General features: G+C 41.2%; 1 protein-coding gene across 1 annotated transcript in view; it reads left to right on the top strand.

Moving 5' to 3' along the window:
* Positions 1-22,789, top strand: part of LOC118560255 (protein NLRC3-like) — a 943,592-nt gene that overhangs the window by 305,029 nt on the left and 615,774 nt on the right. The window lies entirely within an intron of this gene.

Here is a 22,789-nt window from a genome sequence, read left to right as displayed (position 1 = left end):
AACAACAGCTGTTTTTCAACAATTAAACACCTTCTTAACAACGACCAGCCGCTTTGATGTTTTCCAGTCAGGTTTCCTCACCACAGTACAGAGACCGCCCTTATCAAGGTGTTTGATGACATCCATAGAAATACAGACTGTGGAGGAACCACCGTGCTGGTTCTGATGGACCTCAGTGCTGGTTCTGTTGGACCTCAGAACCTCAGTGCTGGTTCTGTTGGACCTCAGAACCACCGTGCTGGTTCTATTGGACCTCAGAACCTCAGTGCTGGTTCTATTGGACCTCAGTGCAGCATTGATACTGTCGATCACTCCATTCTGTTAGAGCGCCTGGAGAACTGGGTCGGCCTCTCTGGTACAGCTATCAACTGGTTTAAATCCTACTTAAAGGACTTTTTTGTATCAGTAGGTAACTTTACATCAGACATGACAAAAATCACATGTGGGGATCCTCAAGGGTCCATCCTGGGTCCCCTCCTTTTCAATATCTACATGTTCCCTCTAGCCCAGATAATAAAAAATAACAACATCAGCTACCATAACTATGCAGACGACACACAGCTCTACATCACCATGTCACCAGGTGACTATAAACCAGTTCAAGCACTGAGTAAATGCCTAGAAGAAATCAATGCATGGATGCAATGCAATTAGGAAATTGGAGAGAAAATGGCGCTCTACACACCAAGAGGAATCCTACTTAATCTGGAGGGACAGACTATTGTTGTATAACAAGACCCGCCGCAGAGTTAGAGCAGCATATTTTTCATCATTAATTGAAGAGAATAAAAATAATCCTAGATTTCTCTTTAGTACAGTTGCCAAACATACCCAGAGCCACAGCTCTGTTGATCCATCCATTCCCTTAGCTCTCAGTAGTAATGATTTTATGGGATTCTTCATAAATAAAATTGATGCCATTAAAAATAAAATAATTGGCATCCTCCCAAACATGATTACCTCGTCCTCAGTAAGTGAGGCAGCATTGGAGGAATCTTTAGAACCTGCACAGTGTCTGAACTGTTTAGAAGCAGTAGAGCTTTCTGAGCTATCTAAAATTTTAGCTTCATCTAAACCTTCTACCTGTATGTTAGACCCAATCCCAACCAAGTTGTTTAAGGACATATTCCCTTTGATCAGTGGCACTATTTTAGACATGATTAATCTATCCTTAGTAAATGGATATGTACCACAGGTTTTGAAAGTAGCTGTTATTAAACCTTTACTTAAGAAACCTTCTCTTGATCAAGATGAGTTAGTAAATTACAGACCTATATCTAATCTTCTTTTCTTATCTAAAATTCTTGAGAAAGTAGTTGCTAATCAACTTTGTGAACATTTACAAAGTAATGACCTACATGAGGAGTGTCAGTCAGGCTTCAGAGCTCATCATAGCACTGAAACAGCTCTGGTGAAGGTCACTAATGATATTCTCATGGCCTCAGATAATGGACTTGTGTCTATACTTGTCCTGTTAGATCTCAGTGCTGCGTTTGATACAGTTGATCACAATATTCTCCTACAAAGACTTGAACATACTGTAGGGATTAAGGGGAAAGCATTAGGCTGGTTTAAATCTTATCTGTCAGACAGATTCCAATTTGTTCATGTTAATAATAAATCTTCCTCAAACTCTAGGGTCACCTGTGGAGTACCACAGGGTTCAGTCCTTGGACCAATTCTCTTTACTATATATATGCTTCCGATAGGCAAAATTATCAGACAGCATGGGATTAATTTCCACTGTTATGCTGATGATACTCAGCTATATTTATCCATAAATCCTGATGAATCCAATCAATTACTTCGACTGCAGTCATGTCTTGATGACATCAAAAGCTGGATGAGTTTAAATTTCCTGCATCTAAATTCTGACAAGACCGAAGTTTTAATCTTTGGGCCAGAGTCCTCAAAAAATAAACTTCTTAACCAATCACTTAATCTGGGTGGCATTAACCTGGCCTCTGGTAATAAAGTAAAAAATCTTGGTGTTATTTTTGACCAAGACATGTCATTTAAATCCCATATTAAACAGGTTTCCAGAGTTTCCTTTTTTCACCTCCGGAATATCGCCAAAATTAGAAACATTCTGTCCAGGAGTGATGCTGAAAAACTGGTCCATGCATTTGTTACTTCAAGGCTGGACTATTGTAATTCTTTACTATCAGGAATTCCACAAAATGCAGTTCAAAGCCTTCAGCTGATCCAAAATGCTGCAGCAAGAGTTCTGATGAAAATCAACAAGAGGGATCATATTTCTCCAATTTTAGCTTCCCTTCATTGGCTTCCTGTTAAATCAAGAATAGAATTTAAAAATCTTCTTCTAACGTATAAAGCCCTTCATAATCAAACTCCATCATATATCAGAGCTCTGATTACCCCGTATGTTCCTAACAGAGCACTTCGCTCTCAGACTGCAGGTCTGCTGGTGGTTCCTAGAGTCTCTAAAAGTAGAATGGGAGGCAGATCCTTTAGCTATCAGGCTCCTCTCCTGTGGAACCAACTCCCAGTTTTGGTCCGTGAGGCAGACACCCTGTCTACTTTTAAGACTAGGCTTAAAACTTTTCTTTTTGACAAAAATTATAACTAGTGACTCATGTTACTCTCAGCTACCTTTATAGTTTTACTGCTATAGGCTTAGGTTACTGGAGTATATCAGGATCTAATTTTCTCACTATATTGAGTTCTACTGTTCTTCAATTATGCATTATGTGTTGTCATTTCTGCTTTAACTTTCTGTTCTCTCTCTTTTCTCTTCATAGTAGGTACACCTGGTCTGGCGTTCTGTTAACTGTGACATCATCCAGAGAAGACGGCTCACCCGCTACTACCATCTAATGTAGAACAGATTACTAGATCAATGTGTGCTTCTGTGCTTTTTTGTTTCTCTTGTTGTGTCTCTGTTCTGTCTTCTGTAACCCCAGTCGGTCGAGGCAGATGACCGTTCATACTGAGCCCGGTTCTGCCGGAGGTTTTTTTTCCCGTTAATGGGTGGTTTTTCTTCCCACTGACGCTTCATGCTTGCTCAGTATGAGGGATTGCAGCAAAGCCATGTACAATGCAGATGACTCTTCCTGTGGCTCTACGGTTCCCCAGGAGTGAATGCTGCTTGTCGGGACTTTGATGGAATCAACTGGTTTCCTTATATAGGACATTTTTGACCAATCTGTATAATCTGACCCAATCTGTATAATATGATTGAACTTGACTTTGTAAAGTGCCTTGAGATGACATGTTTCATGATTTGGCGCTATATAAATAAAATTGAATTGAATTGAATTGAATGTGCCAAAACTTTCTTTAATTGAATAAAAACAAAACAGAAGTAATAATCTTTGGACCAATAGAGAAAAGATCAAAAGTTAGCACACAGCTTCAGTCACTTCAACTAGAAACCATTGATCAGGCCTGAAACCTGGGTGTAGTGATGGACTCAGACCTGAACCTCCAAAAGCATCTAAAGACAATTACAAGGTCGGCTTTCTATCACCTGAGGAACATTTCTAGGATTAAAGGACTGATGTCTCAGCAGGATCTGGAAAAACTAATCCATGTTTATCTTTAGTCGAACTGATCACTGCAACGGTGTTTTCACAGGTCTTCCTAAAAAGTGGATCAGACAGCTGCAGCTGATCCAGAACGCTGCTGCCCGCGTACTCACTAAGACTAAGAACGTAGAGCACATCACCCCAGTTCTAAAGTCCTTACACTGGCTCCCTGTATCTCAGAGAATAGACTTTAAAATACTTCTGTTAGTTTATAAATCCCACAATGGCTTAGCACCTAAATCTATCACAGACTTGTTATCAGGGCATCAACCCTCGAGACCACTCAGGTCTTCTGGCTCCAGCCTGCTCTGCAGAACCAGAACCAGAACCAGAACTAAACATGGAGAAGCAGCATTTAGTTCCTATGCTCCACTGATCTGGAACAAACTTCCAGAAAACTGTAAAAGTGCGGACAGCCTGAGTTCTTTTAAATCAAGATTAAAAACACATTTGTTTAAAATTGCCTTTGACTGTTCTAGTTAAACAGTTTTACTGTTTTTAATGTTCTTTTTTGTTACTAGATTCTATCCCTACTTGCTTTTATTCTATTTTCTATCTACATTTTATTATTTTGCTATATCTTAATCATGTAAAGCACTTTGTATTGTCTTGTACTGAATTGTGCTATATAAATAAATTTGCTTTGCCTTGCCTTGCCTTGTCTGGCAATGTGGCAATAAGAACTAGAATCATTCAACTTCTGAAGAAGTTGAAAAAGGCGCCCGCCTGGTGGTGCGCGTAACCGTCAAAGCCAAAGCTTCCGAGTTCCTTGGTCGTAGGCTTTTATCGCTTGGGGATTTTAAATCAAATCTTCTGAGAGTGAAAAGGATTTGTCTTCGTCAAAACCAGCCGACAGGAGAAGGTCTGCATCCAAGCAGCATGGAAAATTGGTGTTATTAAAACATGATTAAATACTTCAATGTAGCATGAAAAAATGGAATATGTGAATAAAAATGTTAAAGGCATTACAAACTACTAAAGGAAGTACAAACTCTGTGAAGCAGAAGTTGGTGAGACCTTCCTAGAGCTACTTCCGGTTAGCAACATGCTAACCGTTAGCCGCTAACATGGTTGTGTCCAGTTTCACTGGGTGATGGCACTCTGTTAGTTTGGTCCAAATCCTGTACTGGGAAGTGGCTCAAAAAGGGTGCCAATACTTAATGTCACCAAAGCTCACCGAAGTCCATGGGTCAGATTGGCCTCCTTTAGCAACTAAGCCTCACCAAATCTGGGCAAGGAAACTCAACATTTGACAAAAATGGTGTGTAGCGCCATTTCCCACAGGTGAGTGGTGCTGTATTGGCCGGGAGGGGGGGGGGGGTCATGTCTGGGCATCCTGCCAGATCCTCTTGGAGTCCAAGGGCCAATAGGAAAGCATGTGAAATCCAAAATGGGACAGAAAAGTGATTCACGGCTGATAATCACTGGAAAATTTGAAAATGTTAAGAGGAAGTGACTGTGCGAATTTCAGATTCCTACATTCATCACAGCCAATGCAGTGGGTGTCAAAAGGTGCCATTCTATCCCGATGGAGGATGTCCCTGATCTCTTGTTACATTACAAAGTTTTCAATATTAAGGAGAACCAGCGAAATGCTTGTGGCAGGATTTGACAGGAAAAGGGGGAGGTTATGTATTAATATGAAAAAAATTAATAAACAATACATAAAATGTTCTTAAAACTTCTGAATACAAAATAAATTAAATAAATTAAACAAGTTCCTTTATCATCATTCATTTATATCTGTTGTTCAAGTTATTTAATTACTTGTAAAAAAAAAAAAAAAAAAGGAAAATTTTGCCCCCCCATCACACCAGTGGGCCCAAGCGGCCCCTTGTTCGCCTATGGCTGGACCGGCCCTGGCTGGCTGTCTGCAGCACGAAAAGTCAACTGCAGCTTACTTGCTCAATTTGGGGAGGGTTTGGGGTTGCTACTGGTCTGAGGTGATTTGCGAAAAATCTATAAATCGTAACCCATGAGGGATACATTTCCTGAAACCAGACAAAAAGACCTACGTTTTGATGTATAATTTGTCTAGGTAGAGTGAAAATTGAGCGAATAGGCTGAAGTTGTTCGTTCGTTCTTTTTTGCATAATTTTGACTTTGGGGTTGTTGCCGGTCTGAGGTGATTTGCGAAAAATCTAAAAGACCTACATCAATGAGGGTTACATTTCCTGAATCCAGACAGGAAATGTAACTTGTTACTTTTAAAAAAAAATAAAAAAAATATTGGGTACCCCGAGCGGGTTGCGAACCTGCGACCTTTGGTGCAACAGCCCAACACCTAAACCACTGTACCAAAAAAAAGTGCCATGCTGAGCTCTGCATTATGGAGAGGTCAACTGTGTCTAGGAAGTGGTTTTGAGAAGTGGTTTTTGGTTAATTTTGTCACCGCTGTAACTTTAAATGGCGTCTGGAACAAATAGCACACTTCGCGGCGTCGAGACGCACGTTTTGATATATAGTTTGTGGGGGTACAGCCTACGGTTCGGGCTGTATTAACGGTGACGGAAGATTAAAAAGGAATAATAATAAAGAAACCCTTATTGCATTGTGTCGCTGACTTTAGAGTGAACCCTGACGTCACGGCTGACGTCACTTCCTGTTTGCGGTAAGGCGTATTGTATCACTTCCTGTTTTCATTGCGTGATTCTCTCGCTTTTATCTTTAATCTCTTTGCTGTAACATCTGTTTCTAACACATAAGCACTTTTAAAACATTTTCTGTTGCTGCACATCACGCTTGGGAACTCCTCGTGTTTCACGGTTTGCTCTCTTGGCGTGGTAGAAGGGCGCTAGCCTAGCTTTAGCCTAGCCTAGCTTTAGCTCCACAATGGCTTCCTCTCCTACTATTACTTCAGCTTCTCCGTCTCTGACTAAGTCTCCCCTTATCTCCTGCTCTCTGTGTCAGATGTTTAGCTATTCCTCTGCCTCCTTTAGTGATAATGGTACTTGTAATAAATGTAGTGTTTTTGTAGCTTTGGAGGCGAGGGTGTCAGAATTAGAGTCCCGGCTCCGTGCTATGGAAAGACCAGCTGATAGCCGCCCCTCTGCTAGCGCGGAGCCATATAGACCTAGCGTTAGTTCACTTAGTGGTCCTCCAGGAGCACCCGAGCAGCCGGGTAAGCAGGCCGGCTGGGTGACAGTTCGTAGGAAGCATAGCTCTAGATTTCAGCCCCCAGTTCACCACCAACCCGTCTGCGTTTCAAACAAATTTTCCCCACTCAGCGACACACCCGCTGAGAAGCCGACCCTGATTATTGGGAGCTCAATAGGGTGTTTTCACTGACGTCACTGGCCAACTTCCGGTCCGCCATATTGGGTGGCACACTTCCTTATCTCTAGTTGTCTTACACATATTATCGTATCGCGAATGGATAAGTACGCCAGCACGCTAGAGCGACCAGATAAGGACGTATATCTGAGGAAATGTTCCGTGATCGACCATATGGACCCGTATGCCCTCCACGGTGCCTTGTTTAGCCGTAATCCAGATGCATTACCTGGTGTTCGGTGAAAACCCTCTGCACACTCTTGAGGAAATGAGAGCTTACAAGGATCTAGAGGCTCACAACCAGTTCACATCTGGTTATGTACATCAAGGAAATCGCCATCATACGTGGACGGGTGAGTTTTAATAAGATGGTAAAAATGTAAACAATCCGACGCAAATGTGTTGCAAATGTGTTGCACCGCCCGCCCGTGGCGGGCGGTGCGCGAAGGCGCTTGGCTGCAAGGCCGATCGACGCCGCTCGCGGCTTTAATTATTTAAGCAGAACAATGACCAGTGCAAAATTAAGTTGTATTTACCGTATTGGCGCCGGTAGGAGCTGCAGATCATAAAGCCAGCAAACAGTGGGAACACAGCAACTCGTTCAAAGGTAAGCTGTGCTCAGCCGGGCTGGCACATGCTAGTTTAGTAGCTGCTAACCGCCAGTGCTAACAACCACTCGCGCATGTAATGTACTTTTAACTTGCTGCTATGTGTTTCAAACGTTTAGAACACACTCTCATTGACATCGGGATACTGTGGAAAGTTATGTTCGGTCTTACAGCCGCGATCCAAGCGAGCCGACGATCTCTTTATCTCTGTAACTCGTTCAAAGGTAAGCTGCGCTCAGACGGGTTAGCACATGCTAACCGTTAGCGCTAACAACCACTCGCGCATGTAATGTACTTTTAACTAGCTGCTATGTGTTTCAAACGTTTAGAACACACTCTCATTGACATCGGGATACTGTGGAAAGTTATGATCGGTCGACTTACAGCCGCGATCCAAGCGAGCCGACGACTCTTTGTTATCGCTAACAGTTGTTCTCCGTGGTTGCGCCTCCAGGCAGGAAAGCGGTGGAAAATTAATCTGTTTTTATGTTTGTCCCATGGCGATCATGTGTTGCGCTGTTACAGCCCACAATACAGCAACGGTTTACCATGGTTGAAATCAAGTTACGGTGAAATTAATCAAATTAAAACACGGCTGAGAGAGGGAGTACAGTATGCGGTAGTAATAGGCAGTAGAGGCGGCGGAGGCAGTCAACACGACAGCCGCGGAAAGTAATAAGTCATAACGCCCAAGCCCTATTATTAATATATTCTTCTTATATGTTTTAAATACTTAACAGTTAATTACCTGTGACAAAGTGAGCACCGCAGACTCTGGCGTATTCCAGCTTAACACCGTCCAAATCGGACCTGGATATCCGTGTCAGCCATAGGTGACGGCGTTGTTCAGACAGCTGTTTTTTTTTTTTCACACTGATTCACTATTACGGCTGGTAGGCGATAGAAAGCGTTGATCTCCACCTCCACGGACCGTGCAACCAACCATTAAACACGTTTTCCCCATTGTTCACTTCCAATACTGCCTAAGGCGTCATACAACGCAGGTCAACGGTGCGAAACGACTGCCACCCAATATGGCGGACGCGCTGAGTAGTCACGTGAGCGTGACGTCAGCTGAAAACCCCCTATAGTCAGAAACGTGGCACTAGAGACACCAGGGACCATAGTTAAATGCCTGCCAGGGGCCAGAACGGGCGACATAGAATCTTACCTAAAACTGCTGGCTAAGGATAAGCGTAAATGCAGTAAGATTGTTATTCACGCTGGCGGTAATGACACCCGATCACGCCGATCGGAGGTCACTAAAGTTGGTGTTGCTTCGGTGTGTGAGTTTGCTAAAACAATGTCGGACTCCGTAATTTTCTCTGGTCCCCTGCCTGATCTGACCAGTGATGACATGTTTAGCCGCATGTCATCATTCAACCGCTGGTTGTCTAGGTTGTGTCCTGAAAACGACGTGGGCTACATTGATAACTGGAGAACTTTCTGGGGAAAACCTGGTCTGATCCGGAGAGACGGCATTCATCCCACTTTGGATGGTGCTGCTCTTCTTTCTAGAAATCTGGCCGGATTTATTAGTCCTCCTAAATGCTGACAACCCAAGGTCCAGACCAGGAAGCAGAGCCATAGTTTAACACACCTCTCTGCAGCTTCTGTACTGTTACCCATCCATTATCCTATTGAGACGGTGTCTTTCCCACGGCCAAAACTTAACAGATCAAAAACTTATCTAAAAGGAACAAATCATAACTAGAATCGTTCAACTTCTGAAGAAGTTGAAGAAGGCGCCCGCCTGGTGGTGGGCATGACCGTCAAAGGCAAAGCTTCCGAGTTCCTTGGTCGTAGTCTCTCATCGCTTGGGGATTTTAAATCAAACCTTCTGAGTGAAAAGGATTTGTCTTTATCAAAACCTGCCGACCGGGAAAACTCTGCGTCTGCAGAGCTGCAAACTGCGTATTTCGATCTGAGACGCAGCTAATGAGCTAATTGGCGACAGCCGACGGTCAACGTTTCCCATTCATTTGCTACGGTAGTCCTAAACCACTACTGACATAATACACTTTTTGGCCACAAGCGTCATTTTGGGGGCGTCGTTTCCACCTCTTCTCTTAGAGCCGTTTTTAATAGAAAGAAGAAAAGGCAAAAACGGTCCAAACAAAAGGTTGAAACGTTTACATTTGTAACCTCTGCCTTACATAAACAGTAGCATTAAATCTTAATAAATAAAAGTATAGACAATTATTTCAGTAACTCAATTCAGTAAGTGAAATACAATATATAAAGGGGTTGGACAATTAAACTGAAACACCTCTCATTTTAGTGTGGGAGGTTTCATGGCTAAATTGGACCAGCCTGGTGGCCAATCATCATCAATGCGGTACCGCGCGCGAGCTATTTTTAGAAACACAACGTCACAATGACGTCACATCACGTGGTACGCAGTGGGGCAAACTCCTGAAACCTGCCGCTGCTTTGCTTTAAAAGAGACGTGCGTTACCCTTGGTTTTACTCGGTAAACGACTGCTTTTTCCAAATCTAAGACCATGGTTTTTAAACACTGTTGCTATGGAACGTGCAACAGCGACTCGAGTTACGCTGATCGGCCGCATATGAAGGATGTTTTCTTCAAGACTGCAAGGAGAAATGTGTGCGCTTGGAACACCGGGGCGGTCGGCCTACACAACAGTTCAACCCGGAAAAAGTTACCAAATTCAAGTACATATGTAGCAAGCATTTTGTCGGAGGAAAGGGCACAACCGAAGAACATCCTGACCCAATTCCAGCGACATCAAGTCAAGGTAAGAGTATTTTGGTGGCCGACATGTTAATAAAGTAGCGCCTGCTACCATGATAGCATATAGGCTATCATGGTAGCAGGCGCTAACATGATAGCCTGCTACCAGGATAGCTTACTCAAAAACATTTCAAATGAGACAAACATTAAACATATACCCATTCCTGGACGGTGATTGCAAACAACAAAAAAAAAAAACGGCCGACGCTGCCATGACCGCCGCGCAGGAAAAAAAAACAAAGCTTACCGTTCATCATCTCGGCCAGTTTTCCAGTCTTTTTAAGCCCTCGAACCTCAAGCCATCGTTTGAGCTGAAGGTTGGTGTGTTCTTCGACAGTGCGACCAGTAATCCGTGCGCCTGGGACATCGTCTTGGGAAAGTTTAATGGCTGCAAAGTCGGTCATATCGCTGGTTCTGTTGCGCTTGTAATAGCTGAGTTATCCGTGCTTTCTCTCCTGTATGCCCTACCTAAGAGGCAAAAGGGGCGTTGCTCTTGAGACGGTGACGTCACGTGCGCGGTACCGCATTGCACATTGAACCAATAAGAGCAGAGCGTGAAGGTCCAATTAGCAGGGTAAGAGCACAGTTTTGCTCAAAATATTGCAATGCACACAACACTATGGGTGACATGGGTGAGTTCAAAGGAGGACAAATTGTTGGTGCACATCTTGCTGGATGTGTCAAAACTTTCTTCAATTGAATAAAAACAAAACTGAAGTAATAATATTTGGACCAATAGAGGAAAGATCAAAAGTTAGCACACAGCTTCGCTTCAGCTAGAAACCACTGATCAGGCCCGAAATCTGGGTGTAGTGATGGACTCAGACCTGAACCTCCAAAAGCATTTACAGACAGTGACAAGGTCGGCTTTCTATCACCTGAAGAACATTTCCAGGATTAAAGGACTGATGTCTCAGCAGGATCTGGAAAAACTAATCCATGCGTTTATATTTAGTAGAATTGATTACTGCAACGGTGTTTTCACAGGTCTGCCTAAAAAGTGGATCAGACAGCTGCAGCTGATCCAGAACGCTGCTGCCCGCGTCCTCACTAAGACTAAGAAAGTAGAGCACATCACCCCAGTTCTAAAGTCCTTACACTGGCTCCCTGTATCTCAGAGAACAGACTTTAAAATACTTCTGTTAGTCTATAAATCCCTAAATGGCTTAGCACCTAAATACATCACAGACTTGTTATCAGTGTATCAACCTTCCAGACCACTAAGGTCTTCTGGCTCCAGCCTACTCTGCATACCTAGAACCAGAACTAAACAAGGAGAAGCACCATTTAGTTCCTATGCTCCACTTATCTGGAACAAACTTCCAGAAAACTGTAAAAGTGCGGAAAGCCTGAGTTCTTTTAAATCAAGATTAAAAACACATTTGTTTAAAATTGCCTTTGACTGTTCTAGTTAAACTGTTTTACTGTTTTTAATGTTCTTCTTTGTTTCTACATTCTATCTGTACTTGCTTTTATTCCATTTTCTATCTACATTTTATTCCTACTTGCGTTTATTTTGCTATATTTTAATCATGTAAAGCACTTTGTATTGTCTATGTACTGAATTGTGCTGTATATATAAATTTCCCTTGCCTTGCCTTGCATCTGTGACCAAGACAGCAAGTGTTTGTGATGTATCAAGAGCCACGGGGTCCAGGGTAATGTGGACGAACCACATCCAACAGGATTAACTGTGGACGCACGAGAAAGCTGTCTGAAAGGGATGTTCGGGTGCTAACCCGGATTGTATCCAGAAAACAAAAAACCACACACACACAGAACCTCAAAATCCCAGTAAAAATGCAAGGATCAATTCTCACAACCTAAGGATAGCAGTTTAACTTATGAATATGAAGCTTCATGCATGCTCAGTATGAGGGATTGCTGCAAAGCCATCAACAATGCAGACGACTGTCCACTGTGGCTCTACGCTCTTTCAGGAGGAGTGAATGCTGCTTGGAGAGACTTGATGCAACCTGCTGGGTTTCCTTAGAGAGGAAAACTTTCAGACCAACCTGTCTGGTCAGCACATATAAAAATTGGCTGCAGTGTTTGAAATCAATAAAACTTTTAATGTGAAGTCCAAATATTTTTTAAACATCCTATTCTAATAAAATTGTAATATATTTTTAAACCACTACTGATATAACACGTTTTGTATTATGTTATTACAATATATTAAAATATATATAAAATATATTACAATATTATATATTGTAATATATTTTGAAACTCCTCATACTGTTCTTTTTTTTTAAAGCGACACCTTGTTTTCTTAATATGGTTCTTGGCTGAATTAAAATATAATTAGATCTGATCATTTTGGCAGTAACTTTATTCTGTGTTCATTTGATCACACTTGGAATCAGCTTTATATAATCCATTCATGCGGGTCTATCCACACAAAAAAAACGAACAAGTAGACAGCTGTGATGGACTCAGGAAGGTGGGTTTTTAGTTTCAGCAGACAGACATGCAACAATCTAATGACATAATACTTTCGTGACACATCTGGAGATGACCATAGAGCCATTTACTTTATCAGAACGTGTTATACTGAGTGATCAGACTAGTTTTAACCGACATAGCAATCCCTTACGATCGTACTAACAAGTGTTACGTTTTCAATTGTAACCCATTAACTGAACAATAATCTAACGGCACTATTCCTATATGTCGCTAAGAGAAATAAAACATCTTGATTTTCACGCCGAATTGTCTGGAAATGAGGCGGAGTTTACTGCGTTCAGCAAGCTGAATGCGCGCTCCCGACGCAGGGGATACAAATCCTGGCGGGGATACCTAGTTTGGCACAACAACTGTCGCCAGCTTACCTCAAGTTCTTTCTGTAAAACTGGCAGACCGTAGTAGTCATGTTTCCTCAGCCATGTCTTTCTCCAAATACGTCGTCGCCTTTTCTTTTTAGGGCTTTCTGCACACAAAATTGCACATATTGCCAAAGCAGCACGTTTCTCTCCGGTAATGTTTACAGTAGCCATCGACACTTCCGTCTTCTTCTTCTTCTTCTTCTACAGTATGAGCACTCCGGTCGCGTCCGAGCGTTGCGCCCATAGACATAATATAAGAGTAGACGCGTCATTGGGCGGGTTCTGCCTATGCTGCGATGCGTCAGAGCGTCCACCATCTTAAATGTGGCAAATCTGCAGTTACTCAGTCACTTAAACAGTATCAGAGGGACTTGAATCTCTGAATATACTTTGTATTCATAGTATTTTTTTTTTTGTAATATTACAAGTTTATTTTCGTATCCCTTTAGCTTCATTCTCCTGAATTTATTCTCCTAAAAAATAAAAATATTTAAAATAATCTAACCTGGCCCTATTACTCCAGGAGTAAAATAATTCTGCAAACTGTGTGTATTCTGGAAATGTTCCCCCTTAATTCTCATGATATGATGTTTTTATCATAACATTATCACTTTTGTGTTTGTTTGTTTATTTTTACTTTATTGACCTAGGACTTTTTTCTCTCATTTTATTAATTTTACCTCTTTAATACTCACCCAAAAAGTATGTTCCTAAAGGTTCACAAGTGACACGGTTTTATGAAATAATGAAGACAACAATGTTTAGATTTAACAAATCGATCCTCATAACATATACACACACAAATATAAAAAAAAAAAAAAATATATATATATATATATATATATATATATATATATATGTGTGTGTGTGTGTGTGTGTGTGTGTGTGTGTGTGTATTTATTGCAGCACAGGATTGAGGCATCTTCTCTGATCCACATTCACAATAACAGAACTCAACTTTTTTCTGCCACATATATATGGCGGTGACGTTGACGTGCGAACCTGCGCCCTATGACGCGTCTACGTATATGATGTCTGTAGTTGCGCCGTACACAGATCGTGAGCGGTGAACTTTTAAACCCGCGGTTCCGTCGCACAGTTCAATTCAATTCAATTCAATTTTATTTATATAGCGCCAAATCATGAAACATGTCATCTCAAGGCACTTTACAAAGTCAAGTTCAATCATATTATACAGATTGGGTCAGATTATACAGATTGGTCAAAAATGTCCTATATAAGGAAACCAGTTGATTGCATCAAAGTCCCGACAAGCAGCATTCACTCCTGGGGAACCCTAGAGCCACAGGAAGAGTCATCTGCATTGTACATGGCTTTGCTGCAATCCCTCATACTGAGCAAGCATGAAGCGTCAGTGGGAAGAAAAACCACCCATTAACGGGAAAAAAAAAAACCTCCGGCAGAACCGGGCTCAGTATGAACGGTCATCTGCCTCGACCGACTGGGGTTACAGAAGACAGAACAGAGACACAACAAGAGAAACAAAAAAGCACAGAAGCACACATTGATCTAGTAATCTGTTCTACATTAGATGGTAGTAGCAGGTGAGTCGTCTTCTCTGGATGATGTCAAAGTTAACAGAACGCCAGACCAGGTGTACCTACTATGAAGAGAAAAGAGAGAGAACAGAAAGTTAAAGCAGAAATGACAACACATAATGCATAATTGAAGAACAGTAGAACTCAATATAGTGAGAAAATTAGATCCTGATATACTCCAGTAACCTAAGCCTATAGCAGTTAAACTATAAAGGTAGCTGAGAGTAACATGAGTCACTAGTTATAATTTTTGTCAAAAAGAAAAGTTTTAAGCCTAGTCTTAAAAGTAGACAGGGTGTCTGCCTCACGGACCAAAACTGGGAGTTGGTTCCACAGGAGAGGAGCCTGATAGCTAAAGGATCTGCCTCCCATTCTACTTTTAGAGACTCTAGGAACCACCAGCAGACCTGCAGTCTGAGAGCGAAGTGCTCTGTTAGGAACATACGGGGCAATCAGAGCTCTGATATATGATGGAGCTTGATTATTAAGGGCTTTATACGTTAGAAGAAGAATTTTAAATTCTATTCTTGATTTAACAGGAAGCCAATGAAGGGAAGCTAAAATTGGAGAAATATGATCCCTCTTGTTGATTTTCATCAGAACTCTTGCTGCAGCATTTTGGATCAGCTGAAGGCTTTGAACTGCATTTTGTGGACTTCCTGATAGTAAAGAATTACAATAGTCCAGCCTTGAAGTAACAAATGCATGGACCAGTTTTTCAGCATCACTCCTGGACAGAATGTTTCTAATTTTGGCGATATTCCGGAGGTGAAAAAAGGAAACTCTGGAAACCTGTTTAATATGGGATTTAAATGACATGTCTTGGTCAAAAATAACACCAAGATTTTTTACTTTATTACCAGAGGCCAGGTTAATGCCACCCAGATTAAGTGATTGGTTAAGAAGTTTATTTTTTGAGGACTCTGACCCAAAGATTAAAACTTCGGTCTTGTCAGAATTTAGATGCAGGAAATTTAAAGTCATCCAGCTTTTGATGTCATCAAGACATGACTGCAGTCGAAGTAATTGATTGGATTCATCAGGATTTATGGATAAATATAGCTGAGTATCATCAGCATAACAGTGGAAATTAATCCCATGCTGTCTGATAATTTTGCCAATCGGAAGCATATATATAGTAAAGAGAATTGGTCCAAGGACTGAACCCTGTGGTACTCCACAGGTGACCCTAGAGTTTGAGGAAGATTTATTAATAACATGAACAAATTGGAATCTGTCTGACAGATAAGATTTAAACCAGCCTAATGCTTTCCCCTTAATCCCTACAGTATGTTCAAGTCTTTGTAGGAGAATATTGTGATCAACTGTATCAAACGCAGCACTGAGATCTAACAGGACAAGTATAGACACAAGTCCATTATCTGAGGCCATGAGAATATCATTAGTGACCTTCACCAGAGCTGTTTCAGTGCTATGATGAGCTCTGAAGCCTGACTGAAACTCCTCAAGTAGGTCATTACTTTGTAAATGTTCACAAAGTTGATTAGCAACTACTTTCTCAAGAATTTTAGATAAGAAAAGAAGATTAGATATAGGTCTGTAATTTACTAACTCATCTTGATCAAGAGAAGGTTTCTTAAGTAAAGGTTTAATAACAGCTACTTTCAAAACCTGTGGTACATATCCATTTACTAAGGATAGATTAATCATGTCTAAAATAGGACCACTGATCAAAGGGAATATCTCCTTAAACAACTTGGTTGGGATTGGGTCTAACATACAGGTAGAAGGTTAAGATGAAGCTAAAATTTTAGATAGCTCAGAAAGCTCTACTGCTTCTAAACAGTTCAAACACTGCGCAGATTCTAAAGATTCCTCCAATGCTGCCTCACTTACTGAGGACGAGGTAATCATGTTTGGGAGGATGCCAATTATTTTATTTTTAATGGCATCAATTTTATTTATGAAGAATCCCATAAAATCATTACTACTAAGAGCTAAGGGAATGGATGGATCAACAGAGCTGTGGCTCTGGGTAAGTTTGGCAACTGTACTAAAGAGAAATCTAGGATTATTTTTATTCTCTTCAATTAATGATGAAAAATATGCTACTCTAACTCTGCGGAGGGTCTTGTTATACAACAATAGTCTGTCCCTCCAGATTAAGTAGGATTCCTCTTGGTGTGTAGAGCGCCATTTTCTCTCCAATTTCCTAACATTGTGCTTCAAGGAACGCAGCTCTGAATTAAACCAAGGAGCCAGCTTCCTGTGAATAATCACCTTCTTTTTCAAGGGAGCTACATTGTCTAATGCAGAACGCAATGAGGAAGTCACATTGTTAGCAAAGGTATCGATTTGTGAATGGGAAGAAACAGCAATGCTGCCATCTACAGGGCATTTCTGCAATACTGAGGATATTAAGAAGGGGACAGACTCTTTAAGTTTTGATACAGCATTATCCGATAAAAATCTACTATAATGGAACCCTCTTTTGGGGGTGGAGAATTCAGTTAGATTAAACTCAAATGTTATTAAAAAATGATCAGACAGGACAGGGTTGTGAGAGAATACTGTTAATTCTTCACAATCAATGCCATATGTCAGAACAAGGTCTAAAGTATGGAGCCGAGAGTGCGTCGGTTTATGCACATTTTGAACAAAACCAATTGAATCTAGGATAGTTTTAAAGGCTACACTAAGGTTATCACATTCAGTGTCAACATGGATGTTAAAATCACCCACTATAATAACCTTATCAGTATTTAACACCAAATCAGATAAGAAATCTGACAACTCATCCAAAAACTGAGTGTAAGGGCCTGGTGGACGATACAAAACAACAAACAGAAGAGGTTTTATTGCTTTGCAGTTTGGATGAGGGAAACTGAGGGTTAAATGTTCAAAAGAACTGTAATTATTAGTTGGCCTGGGACTAATTAATAAATCAGACTGAAAGATAGTTGCCACTCCTCCTCCTCTTCCCACAGATCTGGGAATGTGGAAATTTGAATAACTGGAGGGGGTTGACTCATTTATACTAACGTAGTCCTCTTGTAGCCAGGTTTCTGTGAGACAAAACAAATCAATCTGATTATCAGAAATCAATTCATTAACTAACAAAGTCTTTGGAGGGAGAGACCTTATATTTAATAGACCACATTTTATTATTTTATTTTTAGGTTCAAGGTGAACCATATTGATTTTTATTAGGTTTTTATGATTTGTTCCTTTTAGATCAGTTTTTGATCTGTTAAGTTTTGGCCGTGGGAAAGACACCGTCTCAATAGGATAATGGGTGGGTAACAGTACAGAAGCTGCAGAGAGGTGTGTTAAACTACGGCTCTGCTTCCTGGTCTGGACCCTGGGTTGTCAGCATTTAGGAGAACTAATAAATCTGGCCAGATTCCTAGAAAGAAGAGCTGCACCATCCAAAGTAGGATGGATGCCGTCTCTCCGGATCAGACCAGGTTTTCCCCAGAAAGTTCTCCAGTTATCAATGTAGCCCACGTCGTTTTCTGGACACCACCTAGACAACCAGCGGTTGAATGATGACATGCGGCTAAACATGTCATCACTGGTCAGATCAGGCAGGGGACCAGAGAAAATTACAGAGTCCGACATAGTTTTAGCAAACTCACAAACCGAAGCAACACCAACTTTGGTGACCTCTGATCGGCGTGACCGGGTGTCATTACCGCCAGCGTGAATAACAATTTTGCGGTATTTACGCTTATCCTTAGCCAGTAGTTTTAGGTAGGATTCTATGTCGCCTGTTCTGGCCCCTGGTAGGCATTTAACTATGGTCCCTGGTTTCTTTAGTGCCACATTTCTCATTATGGAGCTGCCAATAATTAAGGTCGGCTCCTCGGCGAGATTGTCGCTCAGAGGGGAAAATTTATTAGAAACGCAGATGGGTTGGTGGTGATCTGGGGTCTGTAATCTAGAGCTATGCTTCCTACGAACTGTCACCCAGCCAGCCTGGTTACCAGGCTGCTCGGGTGCTACTGCTTTAGGTTCGCTACGTGAAGTTACTCTATGCGGCTCCGCGCTAGCAAAAGAGCGGCTATCAGCTGGTTTTTCAACAGCACGGAGTCGGGTCTCCAATTCTGACACCCTCGCCTCCAAAGCTACAAAAACACTACATTTATTACATGTACCATCATCACTAAAGGAGGCAGAGGAATAACTGAACATCTGACACAGAGAGCAGCAGATAGGAGACTTAGTCAGAGCCGGAGAAGCCATTATGAGGCTAAGGCTTGGCTAGCGCTAGGCTAACGCTAGGCTAAAGCTAGGCTAACGCCCTATTATCACGCCAAAGAACAAACCGTGTGAAACACGAGGAGTTCCCAAACGTGATGAGCAGCCACAGACAATGTTTTAAAAGTGCTTATGTTTGGAAACAGATGTTACAGCAAAGAGGTTTAAAGATAAAAAGCGAGAGAGCCTGGAGCAAAGCTCCGTCGTTCACACAGCAACAACAGGAAGTGACGCAATACGCCTTACCGCAAACAGGAAGTCCGCCAACAAGAAACCCAAGAGAATTTGAGAGAGAGTTTGAGACGATATAAGTACCACGACTGAAAAACTTGTACAGTGTATGCCCGGCTTAACACACTTACCATAACAGCTCCGCATCACCGTTTATGACCACTTCTTCTTCTTCTGTTTTAAAAGCGGTGCGCCCTTCTTCTTCTTCGTGTTTTAATGGGTGCTGACCACATCCAAAAGGATTATTAGCGCCCCTCTAGTGGTGCGCTGTGTTCCTCATCTTTATATTATCAGCAGCGCAACCAGCTACCGTAACACCTGTTAAATGTATCACTGTTATAGCTCCGAAGGTCCAGAAACTCATGTGTGCTATAGCGCAGCAACGCGGTGCAGTTTTGAAAGAAAAGATAGCCAGTGTGGTGTTAGCTTTAGCCTAGCACGCACCACCCTCCGCGGTTCACAGGCTTTGTTTATGCCGGCTGAGTTGCACTTCCGCCCGGCCGGGAGAAGTCGGCAGGTTCCAGTGTTCTGAAGAACTATAGGATGACGGGAATATCGGCGATAAATGTATCACTGTTATAGCTCCGAAGGTCCAGAAATTCATGTGTGCTATTGCGCAGCATATCAGTTGTTCAAATTATTTATTTGTTACTTGTAAAGAAAAAAATAAATATTGGGTACCCCCCGGCGGGTTGCGAACCTGCGACCTTTGGTGCACCAGCCCAACACCTAAACCACTGTACCGAAAAAAAGTGCCATGCTGAGCTCTGCATTTTTGTGAGGTCAACTGTGTGTAGGAAGTGGTTTTGAGAAGTGGTTTTTGGTTAATTTTGTCACCACGGTAACTTTAAATGGCGTCAAGTACAAATAGCACACTTCGCACCGTCAAGACGCACGTTTTGATATATAGTTTGTGGGGGTACAGCCTACGGTTCGGGCTGTATTCACGGTGACGGAAGAATAAAAAGCTATAATATTAAAGAAACCCTTATTAGGTGCATAACATAAGGCCTCCGCCATGCATTTTCAATGCATAGGCGGGCGCCTAAAAACCTAATAAAAATCAATACGGTTCACCTTGAACCTAAAAATAAAACAATTAAATGTGGTCTATTAAATATAAGGTCTCTCCCTCCAAAGACTTTGTTAGTTAACGAATTGATTTCTGATAAACAGATTGATTTGTTTTGTCTCACAGAAACCTGGCTACAAGAGGACTACGTTAGTATAAATGAGTCAACTCCCTCCAATTATTCAAATTTCCACATTCCCAGATCTGTGGGAAGAGGAGGAGGAGTTGCAACTATCTTTCAGTCTGATTTATTAATTAGTCCCAGGCCAACTAATAATTACAGTTCTTTTGAACATTTAACCCTCAGTTTCCCTCATCCAAACTGCAAAGCAATAAAACCTCTTCTGTTTGTTGTTTTGTATCGTCCACCAGGCCCTTACACTCAGTTTTTGGATGAGTTGTCAGATTTCTTATCTGATTTGGTGTTAAATACTGATAAGGCTATTATAGTGGGTGATTTTAACATCCATGTTGACACAGAATGTGATAACCTTAGTGTAGCCTTTAAAACTATCCTAGATTCAAATGGTTTAGCTCAAAATGTGCATAAACCGACGCACTCTTGGCTCCATACTTTAGACCTTGTGCTGACATATGGCATTGATTGTGAAGAATTAACAGTATTTCCTCACAACCCTGTCCTATCTGATCATTTTTTAATAAAATTTGAGTTTAATCTAACTGAGTTCTCCACCCCCAAAAGAGGGTTCCATTATAGTAGATCTTTATCGGATAATGCTGTATCAAAACTTAAAGAGTCTGTCCCCTTTTTAATATCCTCCGTATTGCAGAAATGCCCTGTAGATGGCAGCAATGTTGTTTCTTCCAATTCACAAATAGATGTCTTTGTAAACGGTATGACTTCGTCATTGCGTTCTGCATTAGACAATGTAGCTCCCTTGAAAAAGAAGGTGATTATTCACAGGAAGCTGGCTCCTTGGTTTAATTCAGAGCTGCGTTCCTTGAAGCACAATGTTAGGAAATTGGAGAGAAAATGGCGCTCTACACACCAAGAGGAATCCTACCTAATCTGGAAGAACAGTCTATTGTTGTATAACAAGACCCTGCGCAGAGTTAGAGCAGCATATTTTTCATCATTAATTGAGGAGAACAAAAATAATCGTAGATTTCTCTTCAGTACAGTTGCCAAACTTACCCAGAGCCACAGCTCTGTTGATCCATCCATTCCCTTAGCTCTTAGCAGTAATGATTTTATGGGATTCTTCATAAATAAAATTGATTCCATTAAAAATAAAATAATTGGCATCCTCCCAAACATGATTACCTCCTCCTCAGTAAGTGAGGAAGCATTGGAGGAATCCTTAGAACCTGCGCAGTGTCTGAACTGTTTAGAAGCAGTAGAGCTTTCTGAGCTATCTAAAATTTTAGCTTCATCTAAACCTTCTACCTGTATGTTAGACCCAATCCCAACCAAGTTGTTTAAGGAGGTATTCCCTCTGATCAGTTGTCCTATTTTAGACATGATTAATCTATCCTTGGTAAATGGATATGTACCACAGGCTTTTAAAGTAGCTGTTATTAAACCTTTACTTAAGAAACCATCTCTTGATCAAGATGAGTTAGTAAATTACAGACCTATATCTAATCTTCTTTTCTTATCTAAAATTCTTGAGAAAGTAGTTGCTAATCAACCATGTGAACATTTACAAAGTAATGACCTACTTGAGGAGTTTCAGTCAGGCTACAGAGCTCATCATAGCACTGAAACAGCTCTGGTGAAGGTCACCAATGATATTCTCATGGCCTCAGATAATGGACTTGTGTCTATACTTGTCCTGTTAGATCTCAGTGCTGCATTTGATACAGTTGATCACAATATTCTCCTACAAAGACTTGAGCATACTGTAGGGATTAAGGGGAAAGCATTAGGCTGGTTTAAATCTTATCTGTCGGACAGATTCCAGTTTGTTCATGTTAATAATAAATCTTCCTCAAACTCTAGGGTCACTTGTGGAGTACCACAGGGTTCAGTCCTTGGACCAATTCTATTTACTATATATATGCTTCCGATCGGCAAAATTATCAGACAGCATGGGATTAACTTCCACTGTTATGCTGATGACACTCAGCTATATTTATCCATAAATCCTGATGAATCCAATCAATTACTTCGACTGCAGTCATGTCTTGATGACATCAAAAGCTGGATGACTTTAAATTTCCTGCATTTAAATTCTGACAAGACAGAAGTTGTAATCTTTGGACCAGAGTCTTCAAAAAATAAAGTTCTTAATCAATCACTTAATCTGGATGGCATTAACTTGGCCTCTGGTAATAAAGTTAAAAATCTTGGTGTTGTTTTCGACCAAGACATGTCATTTAAATCCCATATTAAACAGATTTCCAGAGTTTCCTTTTTTCACCTCCGGAATATCGCCAAAATTAGAAACATTCTGTCCAGGAGTGATGCTGAAAAACTAGTCCATGCATTTGTTACTTCAAGGCTGGACTATTGTAATTCTTTACTATCAGGAAGTCCACAAAATGCAGTTCGAAGTCTTCAGCTGATTCAAAATGCTGCGGCAAGAGTTCTGATGAAAATCAACAAGAGGGATCATATTTCTTCAATTTTAGCTTCCCTTCATTGGCTTCCTGTTAAATCAAGAATATAATTTAAAATTCTCCTTCTAACGTATAAAGCCCTTAATAATCAAGCTCCATCATATATCAGAG

The sequence above is a fragment of the Fundulus heteroclitus genome, unplaced genomic scaffold (genome assembly GCF_011125445.2).
Source record: "Fundulus heteroclitus isolate FHET01 unplaced genomic scaffold, MU-UCD_Fhet_4.1 scaffold_41, whole genome shotgun sequence".
Classification (NCBI taxonomy): domain Eukaryota; kingdom Metazoa; phylum Chordata; class Actinopteri; order Cyprinodontiformes; family Fundulidae; genus Fundulus; species Fundulus heteroclitus.
This window is presented reverse-complemented; position numbering and strand designations above follow the sequence as displayed.